We start from the raw sequence: 13,902 nt of genomic DNA on the forward strand, positions 1-13,902 counted from the left end.
ATTCAATGCCATTCCTATCAAAATGCCAATGGGATTATTTGGAGAACTAGAAAACAGAATTCTAAAATGTGTGTGGAAACACAAAAGAACCTGAATAGTCAATACAATCTTAAGAAAGAAGCACAAACGTGGACATATCATGTTCCCTGATTTCGAACTATACTACAAACCTAGATACATCAAGACAGTATGGTATTGGCACAAAAGAAATACACATAGACCCATGGAACAGAACTGAGAGCCCAGAAACAAACCCATTATGTATGGTGAACTCATCTATGAAAAAGGAGGTGAGATATACAATGGGGAAAAGATAACCTCTTCAATAAATCTTGTTGGGAAAACTGGATTGCAACATGCACAGGAATCAATTTGGAATGCTTTCTCATACCATCTACAAAAATAACCTCAAAATGAATCAAACACTTCAACGTAAGACCTGAAGCTATAAAACTCCTAGAAGAAAACATAGGCAGTATGCTCTCTGACATCAGTCTGAGCAATATTTTTTGGATCTGTCTCCTCAAGCAAGGGAAACAAAAGCAAAATAAACGAATGGGATTCCATCTAAAAGAAAAGCTTTTCAATAGGAAAGAAATCGTTCACAAAATGAAAAGGCAGCCTACTGAACATGAGAAAATATTTGCAAACAATATATCGGAAAAGGGGTTTATATCCAAAACGGACAAAGAATTCATGCAACTCAACCTCTAAAAGACTAAAACCCAAGTAAAAAATTGGCAGAAGACCGAACATTTTCCCAAAGAATGTATACATATGGCCAACACATACATGGCTAGATAGTCAACATCACTTATCATCAGGGAAATGCATACCAAAACAACAATGAAATTATCACCTCACACCTGGAAAAATGGTTATCATCCAAAAGACACCAATAAGAAGTTGGCGAGGATGTGGAGAAAAGAGAACCCTCATACACTTTTGTTGGGAATGTGCATTAGTACAGCCACTATGGAAAACAGTACGGAGGTTCCTCAAGAAATTAAAAATAGAACTATCATATGATGCAGGAATTACACTTGGGGGTATCTTTCTGAAGGAAACAAAAACACAAATTCAAAAAGATATACACACCCCTATGTTCATGGCAGCTCTACTGACAATAGCCAAGATATGGAAGCCACCAAAGTATCCATCAATTTGCAAATGGATAAGGAAGATTTCATGTACATAGTTACACACACCCAGTGGAATATGACTCAGCCATAAAAGAGAATGAAATCTTATGACAACATGAATGGACCTAGAGGGTATTATGCTGAGATATGTCATACAGAGAGAGATAACATGATGTCACTTCTATGTAGAATACAAAACAAAACAAATGAACAAGCACAACAAAACAGAAATGGACTCATAGATCCCAAGAACATGCTGGTGGTTGCCAGAGGGGAGGGGGGTGGGGGCATGAGCGCAGTATGTGAGAAAGATTAAGGGGTACAAACTTCCAGTTATAAAACAAATGTCATGGGGATGTAACATACAGCATAGGGAACAGGGTCCATAATACTGTAACAACATTGTATGGTGACATGTAACTGGACTTATCTTGGTGATCATTTTGTGACGTATAAGACCATCAGCTCACTGTGTGTTATACCAGAAAACTAATATAATACTGCCCATCAATTATACGTCAATTTAAAAAAAAAGAAGAAGACATACTGTCTTAAAAAAGATGGTAGTGAGATAAAAAGCAGATGTCAGATGAAACTCTGAAATGATGCGGGTTGAAAGGACAATGTCCGCTGAAGCTCCGCTCTCAAGCGGCCCAGACAAATTGAGGACTGGAAGAGAAGCAGCCAGGTGATGCTACTCGACTGTTTGTTTCTTTGTTTCAATAGACTTCATTATTCTTTTTAAAGAAGTTTTGAGTTCACGGCAGAATTGGGCAGAGGACAGAGAGCTCCCACATACGCCCTGCTCTGCTGTTGCTGCCCCCCCCCACCCCCATCCCCACAGGTGCTCAGAGCCTCCCGCTCCCTAACTATCCTACCAACATTCTGTGTGTCAGTCACTATCAGTGAATCTACATGGACACCATCACCGGAGTCCAGAGGTTATATTAGGGTTCACTCCTGGTGTGGTACATTCTATGGGTTTTGATAAATGTATTTCACCGTGAATGAATGTATTGCACTGAATAGCTTCACCACCTTAAAAAGCCTCTGTGCTCGACCTATTTATCAGCCCCTCACCCCTCAACCCTGCCACAAACCCCTGGTGCTGCAATGATCTTCTCACCCTTTCCATGGTTTGCCTTTTCCCAAATATCATATGTAGTTGGTACCCTAAGGTATGCCAGCTTTCCAGATTGGCTTCTTTCAGTGAGTAATATGCATTTCAGGTGCCCCATCTGTCTCCCCATGGCTCCATATCTCTCTCTTGTCTTTTCAGTGCTGAAGAACATTCTGTTGCATGGATGTAGCCCATTCTATGTGTCCATTCACCTCCTTTAGGAGGTGACAACATCTTGCAACATCTTGGTTGCTTCCAAGTTCTGGCAGTTCTGAATGAAGGTGCCCTAAACATCCTGGCGCAGGTTTCTGAGTAGATGTAAGCAATCGACTCATTTGGGTCCACTGATACCAAAAATTTTGAGGGCTGGATCATAGGGGAAGAATGTGTTTCATTCTCACACAGTTTCTGAAGATGGTAGCTGAGAGCATGTTAGCATACTAAAGAATCAAGCCAAGGAAGGAGGTAGAATTCAAAGATGCTGGCAAGAAAAATGTCACCGAGACAAAACCATACCTCCACCCTCTTAGAGCTGACAGCTGGTCCTGAGAATTAAATGGAGACAGATTCACAGGAGAGACGCATACACATTTATTTCCCATAAGATTTACAAGACACAGGGTGCCCCACTACAGAAATGAAGAAAGACCCAGAGAAGTGGCAAAACCTAAATGCTTTTCTATTGTGTTGAACAAAGAGAGGTGATTGTGGAAAAGGAAGTACACTGTGTGGGGAAGTGAAGGAGTATGAGAATTATGTTTAACAAAGGCCGTTTGTACAGAATTCTCTCGGTCTCCACTTTCTTCCCTTGACGATAACAATGTCACTCTCCTTCCAGCAGAGGGAGGACGTCTTCCATGGCTGCGGGAGAGGGGGTTGGGGGGGAGGATATGTTCTCTCCTGCTTCCAGGAAGAAAGAGGAGAAAGGTCCGCGTGCCCTTCTTTGCACCTATTGGGTTGGCCCAAAAGTTGGTTTGGGTTTTTCCGTAACATCAGTATCTTGGGGGATCTGATCATTTGTTTTTGCTGTTGTTGGTTTTTTTGTTAAGTGTCCATAGCTCAAAACAATATTCTGGTTTCCTTTACATCTAAGTCCTTTATCTGGGATTTGGCTTCTGACAGGAGGAGGGACACATCTTCCTGACATGATGGGGGCGGGCAGGCAGGGAAGGATAAGATGGGTGCGGGCCCATGCCTGTTCTTTTCTCATATGTTGGGAAGATGATTCTGCTCTTGCCAGATAGGACCTAATTTCTCCATGAACGATCTGGCAAGATATCAGATGAAAAGAGGAAGAGCAAAGGTCAAGAGATCACGGAGAAGACTGCTGATAAATGCTGGGGTCTTCTGAGCAATGATTTCCTCAAAGGCACATGCACATCCCTGGTCTCTTCTTCTCGGTGGAGTTCTCACCCCTATCAGCAGGCCTCTTGGGGGTTAATGGGATGGGGGTGTCCACAGCAGGAGCAGGAGTCCACGACTGGATGGCGGTGTCCACAGCAGGACTGGAGGGTCCATGGTGGGCTGGAGGCCATGCGGCAGGCATCAGTGCCCGTCCACACATCATGGTCGTAGGCCCGCACATAGTGCACCTACTGATGTGGTAGAAAGTGCAGTGGTCCAGGGGCCAGTCCAGCCTATTGAGGGTGCCCAGCCCCAAGCATGTGTATGACCACTGAGAGGTCAGCGTAGAGCATATACAGGGTGCCCTGGCCGTGCTCCCACACTCCCGGGGAGGACACCTCGGCATGGTCCCTGGAAAGACTGTGAGGTCGGCCAGCAACATCTCCCCCCATCAAGTGCATGAAACAAAAGATGCCTCTGTGCAGAAAGACAGAACAGCGCTAACCTGACTGCTGTCCTGAGGAAGGTCAGTAGGCGTGGATGGCCCTTGGTCAGCGTCTGGGAATTGGGCTGCGGTATGGGTTGAATGGGCCCCCTCCAAAAGTTATGTCCACATCCTGGCCCCCCAGAACCTGGGAATGGGACCTTGTTTGGAAATAGGGTCTAAAGACCCTATTTACGGATCTGGAGATGAGGTCATCCCGGATGAGGGTGGCCCTGAATCCAGTGACAGGTGTCCTTAGAAGAGACAGAAGAGGACAGACACAGGACAAGCCTCGTGAAGACGGAGACTGGACGGATGTGGCCACAAGCCCAGGGACGCCTGGAGCCTCCAAAAGCTGGAAGAGCCGGGAAGCATCCTCCCCTGGAGCCTCTGGAGGGAGCCCAGCCCTGAGACACCTTGATCTCAGACGTTTGGTCTCCAGAATAGAGAGGATAGGTTTTTGTTGTTCTGAGCCTCCATTTGTGGTCATTTGTCATGGCCACCCCAGAAAGCTACTACAGCTGGGGAACGGCTCGCTGCTTTTATCTAAACCTCCCTCCTGTTAGGGGCGGCCCCCTGCACCTACGCTGTTGGCACAAACCATGTGTTTCATGCTGAACACTGGCTCCCCTTCTGGGCACTGGCATTTTGGAGGGTGAGGGCAGACGATGCCAGGTGACCAGCCCCAGCTGGGGGCCAAGTCCCTAATGAGCTTCCCTGGGGGGAAATGTCATGGTTTTACCCTTCCTCACTGGGGGAAGAGACACTCTCAGGACCCTCAAGAGAAGGAGGGGGCATGAGGATGCCAGCACAGGGATCCCCACGCACCCCTACTGTGTGCTGTGACCCATCTTAGCCTTGAGCATACGAGCCTCCCAGCAAGTCCGCGAACGTGAAGGTGGCCCCGCAGACCTCACTCCTTCCCTCCACGTCTAGTAGGTGGAAGAACCACTTCTTGCCATCCTGGGGGCGGTTCTAGGGTTTTGCGGGCTGAGCCCCTGTCTATGCCCCACTCCCCAACAAGAGCCACCAGAACAAGCTGTTTGCCCTGTTGCCTGAATGCCCCTCCGCCAATATTCTCAGGAAAGAATTCAGGGGTGTTCATAGCAGTATCTGCAGGCAGCTCTGCACCTGCACCCACGTTCGCATCTTCCCTGTAAACACACTGAGAGCCTTCCCTGACCTCGTGCGTACCCCCTGCTGACCGCCACCGCCTGCCAGCCACAGGCCCCGACCTCAGGTGGCACACCGACCGCCTCCCCGTCTGTAAGGGGATAGTAGCCTCTGCCAGTGGGGTGGGCGGAGGGCACACCTACAGCCACAGCACTGGCTCCGTGGATGGCACGGCCCCTCGTGGGCCTGGACCATTTGCTCTCCCTGCTGCCCCCCGCCTGACGCACAGTCACGACATGGTGACACTGGCTGCTGGGCGTCCAGTCAGGAGGGGTCCAGAGGCAGCACCTGGCACCACATCAGATGTGCCTTTCCATGGGCTGTGGACACACAGGGTGTTAGGACTTTGTGTCTAGAAAATAATCCGAGCCCACTAGAAGCTGATCTGTGTGTGTGGACTTGAAATGCACAGGCAGGGGTTCTCTCTGGACACTGGCTTGGAAGCTTCTGCACAGGTGCTGGCCACACCAGTGCTTCCTGCCGGACCCCTCCAGGCCTCCCTGGCGGGCACGGCAGAACCCACACCCCACGGGCTCCCTGACAAGAGCCTGAGGAGCCAACACTGGCAGGGCCCGGTGGTCACTCCACCAACGCTGCTCAGCTCCTCCTCCCCAGTGACCAGGAGAAGGAAGGCCGGTGGAGTCCAAGGCCCAGCATGGGTGAAGCTCGACCCACCCCCTCCATGGGACCCCCAGCCCTGCTTACTCAGGCCCACCAGCTGCACCTCCTGGTGTCCGAGTCCCCCTGCACTGACCCACATTCCTGGTGTGGACATCCATGTACATAAGCTGCCCCATGACCTCTTCCCGCACGGGATACCCCTCCATCCCTGCTTCTCCCTGACGAAAGCCTGGACCTCACATGTCCTGGGAAGGAAGGAGGCCGAGGAGGAGGCCAGCCTGTCCTACTTGCCTCCAGGGGGCCCAGACGCAGGGCTCAGGGGCTGCTGGGCCTTGGAGTCCAGACACTTCCAGAGGTGGGATGAACCTGCCACTGCCCACTGAAGCTTCCCCATCCATGATTCAGGAGACAGGAGGACCCACCAAACCGAGCCCGTCCCCAGGCTCTACTGCGAATCTGCTTAGATCCGCTCTCCTGATCCTGAAGACAGACCTGCAGGAAACGGAACCTGCGATTCCCCTAAAGACGATGTTCTGTGCAGTTTCCACAAGACCCCTTTCTACTCTGTTCTGAGAAACTTACTAGTCAATCCATGCTGCCATCACCTCTCGAACGGACTGAGAAGTTGAGGCTCCGAGAAGCCAAGTTACCAGCCCAGAAGCACAGACATGGGGCCACAGAGTGGGGTCTGCAACCGCCACCCGCCCAGGGGGACTGCCTGTTCCCAGCAGGCTCCACGTCCCCCGCCCCCACCCCGAGGGGAAGAGCTCACAGAGCCTCCTCTAGGGGGATTAGCTTTGCAAAACCTCTACTTCAGGGCTTCCCTGGTGGCGCAGTGGTTGAGAATCTGCCTGCCAATGCAGCGAACACGGGTTCGAGCCCTGGTCTGGGAAGATCCCACATGCCGCGGAGCAACTGGGCCCGTGAGCCACAACTACTGAGCCTGCGCGTCTGGAGCCTGTGCTCCGCAACAAGAGAGACCGCGACGGTGAGAGGCCCGCGCAGCGCGATTAAGAGTGGCCCCCGCTCGTCGCAACTAGAGAAAGCCCTCGCACAGAAACGAAGACCCAACACAGCCATAAATAAATAAATAAAATTTTAAAAATAAATAAATTAATTTTAAAACCTCTCCTTCAGCAGGATTCATGTTATAAAACCTTCTTTTAACAGGGTTTGTCTTCCAATCCTGTTTTGGGGGTCACCCGGGAGGCTTGTCTCCCTGAAGCGGGGTCAGCCTCATGTCACCAGGGCAGCTTTATTGGGTCACACTCACCACCGCTCGTCCACTCCCAACTCAGACCCAGAAAGGCCCCTTGGGCCCCGAGCCCCATGGCTCTGCGTGGGCGCCCACTCCCCTCCTTCCTGGCCCCTCCCTCCGGTGTCCCCAACAGGGTCACCAGGAGTTCCCACCTGCCTAGGGCAGGCTGCACCCTCCGTCCCGGGCGGGGGTGCCTCCGTGGTGTCAGGTGGAAGAAACAAGAGGTACCCGTGGGGCCTCCCTCACGCAGCACAGCGGCCAGCACCCACCTACTGACCTTGTCGCTCTAGACGGGCCCGGGCAGAGGTTCAGACACCAGCAGCTTCTCCCGGTTCTCATCTCATCCCAGCAGTGTCCATGGTGTCCATGGGGGAGTCACTGAGCAACTCCGTGCCGGCTGCAAAGAGAGGACGCTCACTCACACGCCCCTCCCAGGATATGGAGCTCACCAGGGCAGGCACCCAGCAGCCCACGGGGCTCACGTGGGCAGGCGCATTCAAGAGCATGGGACTCACCTGGGCAGCCCCCTCCCAGGGCACAGGGCCCACCTGGGCAGGCACCTCCCAGCATATGGAGCTCACCTGGGCAGGCACCTCCCAGCATATGGAGCTCACCTGGGCAGGCACCCAGCAGGGCTGGGCACACCGGAACCGCGCCCATAGCCCTCATGCAAAGCAGCCCCAGCCCCACCTGTCGGTCAGAGCTGACCCTGAGCAGCTCAGAGAAGGACCTGAACTAACAAACAGCAGCTCCTGGACATGTCTGTGACCCTGGCCTTCACTCTGTGCAGCCTCCTTCCACTGGCTCTTCCAGAGGCTTCCACTGCACCCAGGCACCAGGCCTCTGTCTCCGCCCACCACCCCTCCTCTCCCTGACTCCTAGATCCCTCTCGTGAGGAGAGGGTCTTCTTGCAGTTGCCTCCCACTCATGGGTCAGTTAAAATGATTAGAAAACAAGCCAGAGCTGCAGCCCCATGTCCATCCTGATCCTCAGGACCTCACACCTGTTCCTTGGACCTGGCTGGTGCAGCAAGGCCCATTTTCTGCAACTATGAGCCCGATGGGCAAGGATTGGCCGATCTGGGCAGCCTGACTCAGCCGGCCAGACCTTCCCAGGTGTGCCTGGATCAAGGTCTGGAAACACCCTCCCAGGCAGCAAGAGCGCTTGCAGCTCTTGCTTGCAGCCCTGTCAGCGGCTGTGGGGCTGGGCTGGTGGTTGGGAGTGAGGGGCCATGCCATGTGGATGGCCCAGTCTGAGTGGGCCTCTGCCGGATCTTTTGCAGGAGTTGCTGGGCTGCCACCTGTTAAAGAGGATGTGTCACCTGTACCTGCTGTTGTAAGTTCTCCCCAGGCAGTGGGGTCCAGGAGCGGAGGGGTAGCTCAGGTAGTAAATGGAAACTTCCAGAAGAGCACCCAGGCCAGGACCATCCGACCATCCCATGTGGCCTGCAACTCGGTATGCGTGCTGTCACTGGTATGGCTCCAAGCGCTTTCCTCCCTCCTAATCCAGGATGACTTCATCTCAGATCCTTCACTCATTCCACAAAGACCCTTTTTTCAGAAAATGTCCCTTTGTACATTCTAGGGGACACATCTTTTGGGGCCACCATTCAACCCACTGTTGGTATAAAATAACCCTCGAATTTTAGGAGATGGCTGAGGTCCCATATAGACTGGCACTGGCAGTGGCCATGTGAGTGCGGGTCTGGGGAGAATGAGGACCCTGGAAATACGATGCGGTAGGTCAACGCCTCTGTGGGAGGAGCGGCCAGGCTACTTCCCAGCTTACCTTTTGTATTTTCACTTACATTGTGGGGCAGTGTCGGCCTTGCCTCTGGGTTTTGCTTTTAAGACGTCAGATTATCAGTCTTTCTGTGTGGCTTCTCAATTTATGACATATTTGGAAAGCTATTCCCTATTCTGATAATATAAAAATTTTTATCCCTCAAGTTCTTCTACAACTGTTTTTTGGTTTCGCATCTTTGGTCCAGCTGGAGTGAGTGAGTGAGTGTGTGTGTGTGTGTGTGTGTGTGTGTGTGTGTGTGTGTGTGTGTGTCAGGTGTGAGATAGGAGGCTTTTTTCTAGATGACCACCTAATTTTCTCAATACCAGTCGATGAAAGATCCCTCTTTTCCCAGCTATCTGCAATATTAATCTTCTACTAATCACGTAGGTTTTGGGGTCTATTCTGGCATTTAAATTTTTTTTTGTTAATCTGTCTGAGAATCCACGTGTCAATGCCATTCACACTTGTGAGATCTTTGAATCAGGAGGCATCTAAGAAGTCATAGGCTAGTTGGCAGTGTTTTTCTTAGTGGCACACCAACCAGTGATGCACCTTATAATACAGTGTGCTAGATTCAACAAAATGGTAATTGTGGCTTTAAAATATTGTTTACCTCCTGGTAGGCCTTATCACACCTCATTGCTCAGTGGAAGCACGGAGTCCTAACCGCTGGACCACAGGGAATTCCCTGAATGGGTTTTTAATCAGGATTTCATTAGATGATAGGCTAATGAGAAGTGACATTTATATGACATTAAATCTTACCTTTAAGAACACTGTGTGTCTTCACAATGATCCAAGTACTTGTATGTGTGTATATCGCTCAAGAGAATGTTGAAGTTTCTCTTATGGTCATTCTGTAAGTATTGGGTGTCTACATTGGAGATACAGCATAAACACAGCAGACCAAACTTTTCTGCCCTCAGATTTTTGCACACCCTGAGATCATGAAGATATTCTACTATGTCATCTTCCACTTTATCTTGCCTTTCACATTTAGATCCACAATTCACTTGGAATTGATTTTTGTTTGATTTCATCCCATCTAGATTGTCAGCTGATTAAGCACCATTTACTGAAAATCTACTTCGCTGCTCACCAGTAGTAATACTGTAATAAAGCAAGTGCTCATATATGGGTAGGTCTAGATATATTTCAAAGATAGAATCAGCTTTATTTTTCTTCAATTCACATCTGGAGTTTGTGAAAAAGGAAGGAGCCAAGAATGATGCCATTGTTTGGGCCTGAGAAACAAGAGAAGGGGTCAACTATGGGGCAAGGAATCTGGAGGAACAGAGTGGAAGCAGAAAGTCATGGCTTTGGACATAGCTGAGGTGGAGGCATCTCAGACATCACAGTGAAAACGTAGGGTAGGCAGGTAGAGATAAAAGTATCAAATTATATCTCTGAGAACCATTACCTTTACAAAATTAAAACCTTAATGTTTTTTTTGCTTTCAACTTTTGCTGAAATTAAAAATTGTTTCTTTTTATTTCTTTGATAATTGGTCATTTTAACCATTTTAAGTGTATATTTCAGTGGCATTAATTACATTCACAATGTTCTGCAGCCATCACCACTATTTCCAAAACTTTGTCATCACCCCCAAACAAAACTCTGTACCCATTAAGCAATCACTCCAATTCCCTCCTCCTAGTCCCTTGTGACCACTAATCTTTCTAAGAATTCTCCTTTCCTAGATATTTGTCCTTTTGTATCCAACTTCTTTCACTAAGCATGTTTTTAAAGCTTATGCATGTTACAGCATGTATCCTAACTCCATTACTTTTTATGGCTGAATGATATTCCATTGTAAGTACAGTTGACCTTTGAACAATACAGGGGTGAGAAGCACTGACCCTCCATGCCAAAAATCTGTGTAAAGTTTACAGTCAGCCTTCTGCATCCTTGGTTTCACATCCATGAATTCAACAACCACAGATCATGTAGTAGTATGTATTTACTGAAAAAAATCTAAGTATAAGTGGACCCATGCAGTTCAAACCCATGTTGTTCAAGGGTCAACTGTATATAACACATTTCGTTTATCCATTCATCTACCGATAAACACTTGGCTTGTTTCTACCTTTTCGCTATTGTAAATAACTCTGCTATCGACATTCATGTATCAGTACAAGTATCTGTTTGAATCCCTGTTTGCCGTTCTTTTAGGTACAGACCTAGGAGTAGAATTGCCAGGTCATATGGTAATTTTAACGTTTTGAGGAACCACCAAACTGTTTTCCACAGTGACTGCATCATTTTACATTCTCACCAGCAAGGTACAGGGTTCCAGTATCTCCACATTCTCCCCAAGACTTGTTAATTCTCTCTAATCTTGTTATTTTCTGTTGTTGCTGCTTTTTAAATTATAGTTACCTTAGATGTGGGGTGGTTTCTCATTGTGGTTTTGATTTGTATTGCTCTAATGACTAATGATGTTAAGTGACTTTTTATGAGCTTAGCATAACATGCAATAAAACTTAATTTAAGGGTATAGTTTTATGACTTCTGAAAAATATATTCACCCATGTAACAACCACCACAATCGAGATACAGAATATTTCCATCACCCAGAATATTCCCTTGTCCCCTTCCCAACCATTTCCATCAGCACCAGGCAACCAATGATCTGCTTGTCTCCAGAGATTAGATCTACATGCACCCCTATGTTCATAGTAGCACTATTTACAATAGTCAAGACATGGAAGCAACCTAAATGTCCATCAACAGATAAATGGATAAAGAAGATGTGTGTGTGTATGTATGTGTATATATATATATAACAATAGAATATATTGTCTATATATATATAGAATTTTATATATATATATAAACAATAGAATACTACTCAGCTATAAAAAAGAACGAAATAATGCCATTTGCAGTGAAATGGATAGACCTAGAGGTTATTATACTAAGTGAAGTAAGCCAGAGAAACACAAATATCATATGATATTGCTTACATGTGGAATCTAAAAAAAAAAAAGATACAAATGAACTTATCTCCAGAACAGAAACAGACGCACAGACATAGAAAACAAACTTATGATTACCAGAGGGGAAAGGGGGAGGAAGGATAAATTAGGAGTTTGAGATTAGCAGATATAAATTAATATACATAAAAATAGACAAACAAGGTCTTACTATATAGCACAGGGAACTATATTCAGTACCTTGTAATAAACCATAGTGAAAAAGAATGTGAAAAATATATATATTATTTAAAAGGATATATTAAAAAGAATTCTAAAAAGAATATATAAATAACTGAATCGCTTAGATGTATACCAGAAACAAAACATTACTTTACTTTAATCAACTATACTTTAGTTAAAAAAAAGAAATGCTGATACATGATCTATCGATGAACCTTGAAGACCTTATGCTAAGTGAAATACGCCAGACACAAAAGGAAAAATATTGAATGATTCTACTTATATGAGGTACCTAGAAAAGAGACAGAAAATAGTATAGGGGTTACTGGGGAGAGGAGGGAGGGGGAGGGGGAATTATTGTTAAATGGGTACAGAATTTCAGTTTGAGATGATGAAGAAGTTCTGGAGGTGGACAGGGGTGATGGTTGCAGAACAACGTGTATGTACTTAATGCCACTGAACTGTTCACCTAAAATGGTGCAGACAGGTACTCAGATCAGTGCTGCTCAGAGTGAAAAGAATGAACATGACAGAGGCAATGCCTCGGAGGTCCAGAGACAGCAACGATCCCCCAGACAGAGGCAATCAGGGCAGCAGCCCTTTGGAACTTAAAACACCTAAGAATGGGGAGGCCGGCAGGGGTGGGGTGAGGAGGGTGGGTGCATTTTAAGGAGAGAGAAGAGTGAAACAAAAGCAGAGAGGAGAGGCGGCCTTGCCTAGTTGCAAAAGCAGCCTTGCATAGTTGCTGCCCAAGAGGAAGGTGGCAGGTCTAGCGCGGGCCTTCTCCGAGCACTTTTCCTCTGAGGTTACGGGCTAGAATTGTTTCCACCACTGCGGGGTCCATTGTCGGGCTAGTGGTGTTCGTCTCATCACAATACAAATAATTTTCAAAAGGTGCTAAACATCACCTCTTCTCACTCAGAAGGAACTTTTTTTTTTAAGTCATTCTTTCACTCAACACTTGCTTTTGGTGAGAATCTGCTGATTAACCTTGTCCCCTCCCCAGGGCCATTTATCTTCTACTACTTATCTGACCTTGTCAAGCTCTGGTTCCCCCACTAAAGGAATTTCAAACATAAGACAGCAGCTGGACAGATTCTGTTGGATGGAGAGCCTTCCAGAAGTGCCTGGCCTTGAAAATCTTTATCTACAGATAACAAACTTGGCTGAGTGAGATGCTTTTGGAGGAAGTCACTTTAACAGCTGCACACTCACCTCGTTCCCTGGGCAAATCCCAGCTTAGGGGCCCCACGCTCCCTCCCCCTAGCAAGCAGTTACAGTCAGCACGGACTACAGCTTAAAAGGTGTCTGCCATGTCCTGAAAGCCGTTCTTGGGGGGAGGGGGGCGCGCTGTTGCCAGGCCCCCTCCTGAGTACAGCTGTGCAGGAGCGCTCCAGCCTACCCCCTAGAGGCCCTGGGGATGCCAGAACTTTGTGTTCTCACAATGTTTATCCCTTGTCCACCACCCCAGAAGGAACCTCCACTGCCTCTCCTGCTGTGCTCTCCCTCCACCCTGCTCTGATTCTCCTCCCCAGTAAACACCCCCCTCCTCTCCAGAGCCCAAACCCCTCTACTGTGGGGCTCACAAACCCCTCCACACCCTCAGCCCTTACCTCCTGCAGTAAATGACACGTAGCTCCCCTGCCCCTAAGGGCTCGGCTTCCCCACAGCCTCCCCAGCACTGGCTGCTCACTTTCTCACAGTCCACTAGCTCAGGGTCAGGAGGTGGGGTCACCAGCCTCCCTGCTCCCCAAGGCCACATCCATTTCCCCTCCACTCTCCGAGGTTTAAGCCAGACCTCAGCCCATGCCCACCTC

This window comes from Balaenoptera musculus, chromosome 20, assembly GCF_009873245.2.
Source record: "Balaenoptera musculus isolate JJ_BM4_2016_0621 chromosome 20, mBalMus1.pri.v3, whole genome shotgun sequence".
NCBI lineage: Eukaryota > Metazoa > Chordata > Mammalia > Artiodactyla > Balaenopteridae > Balaenoptera > Balaenoptera musculus.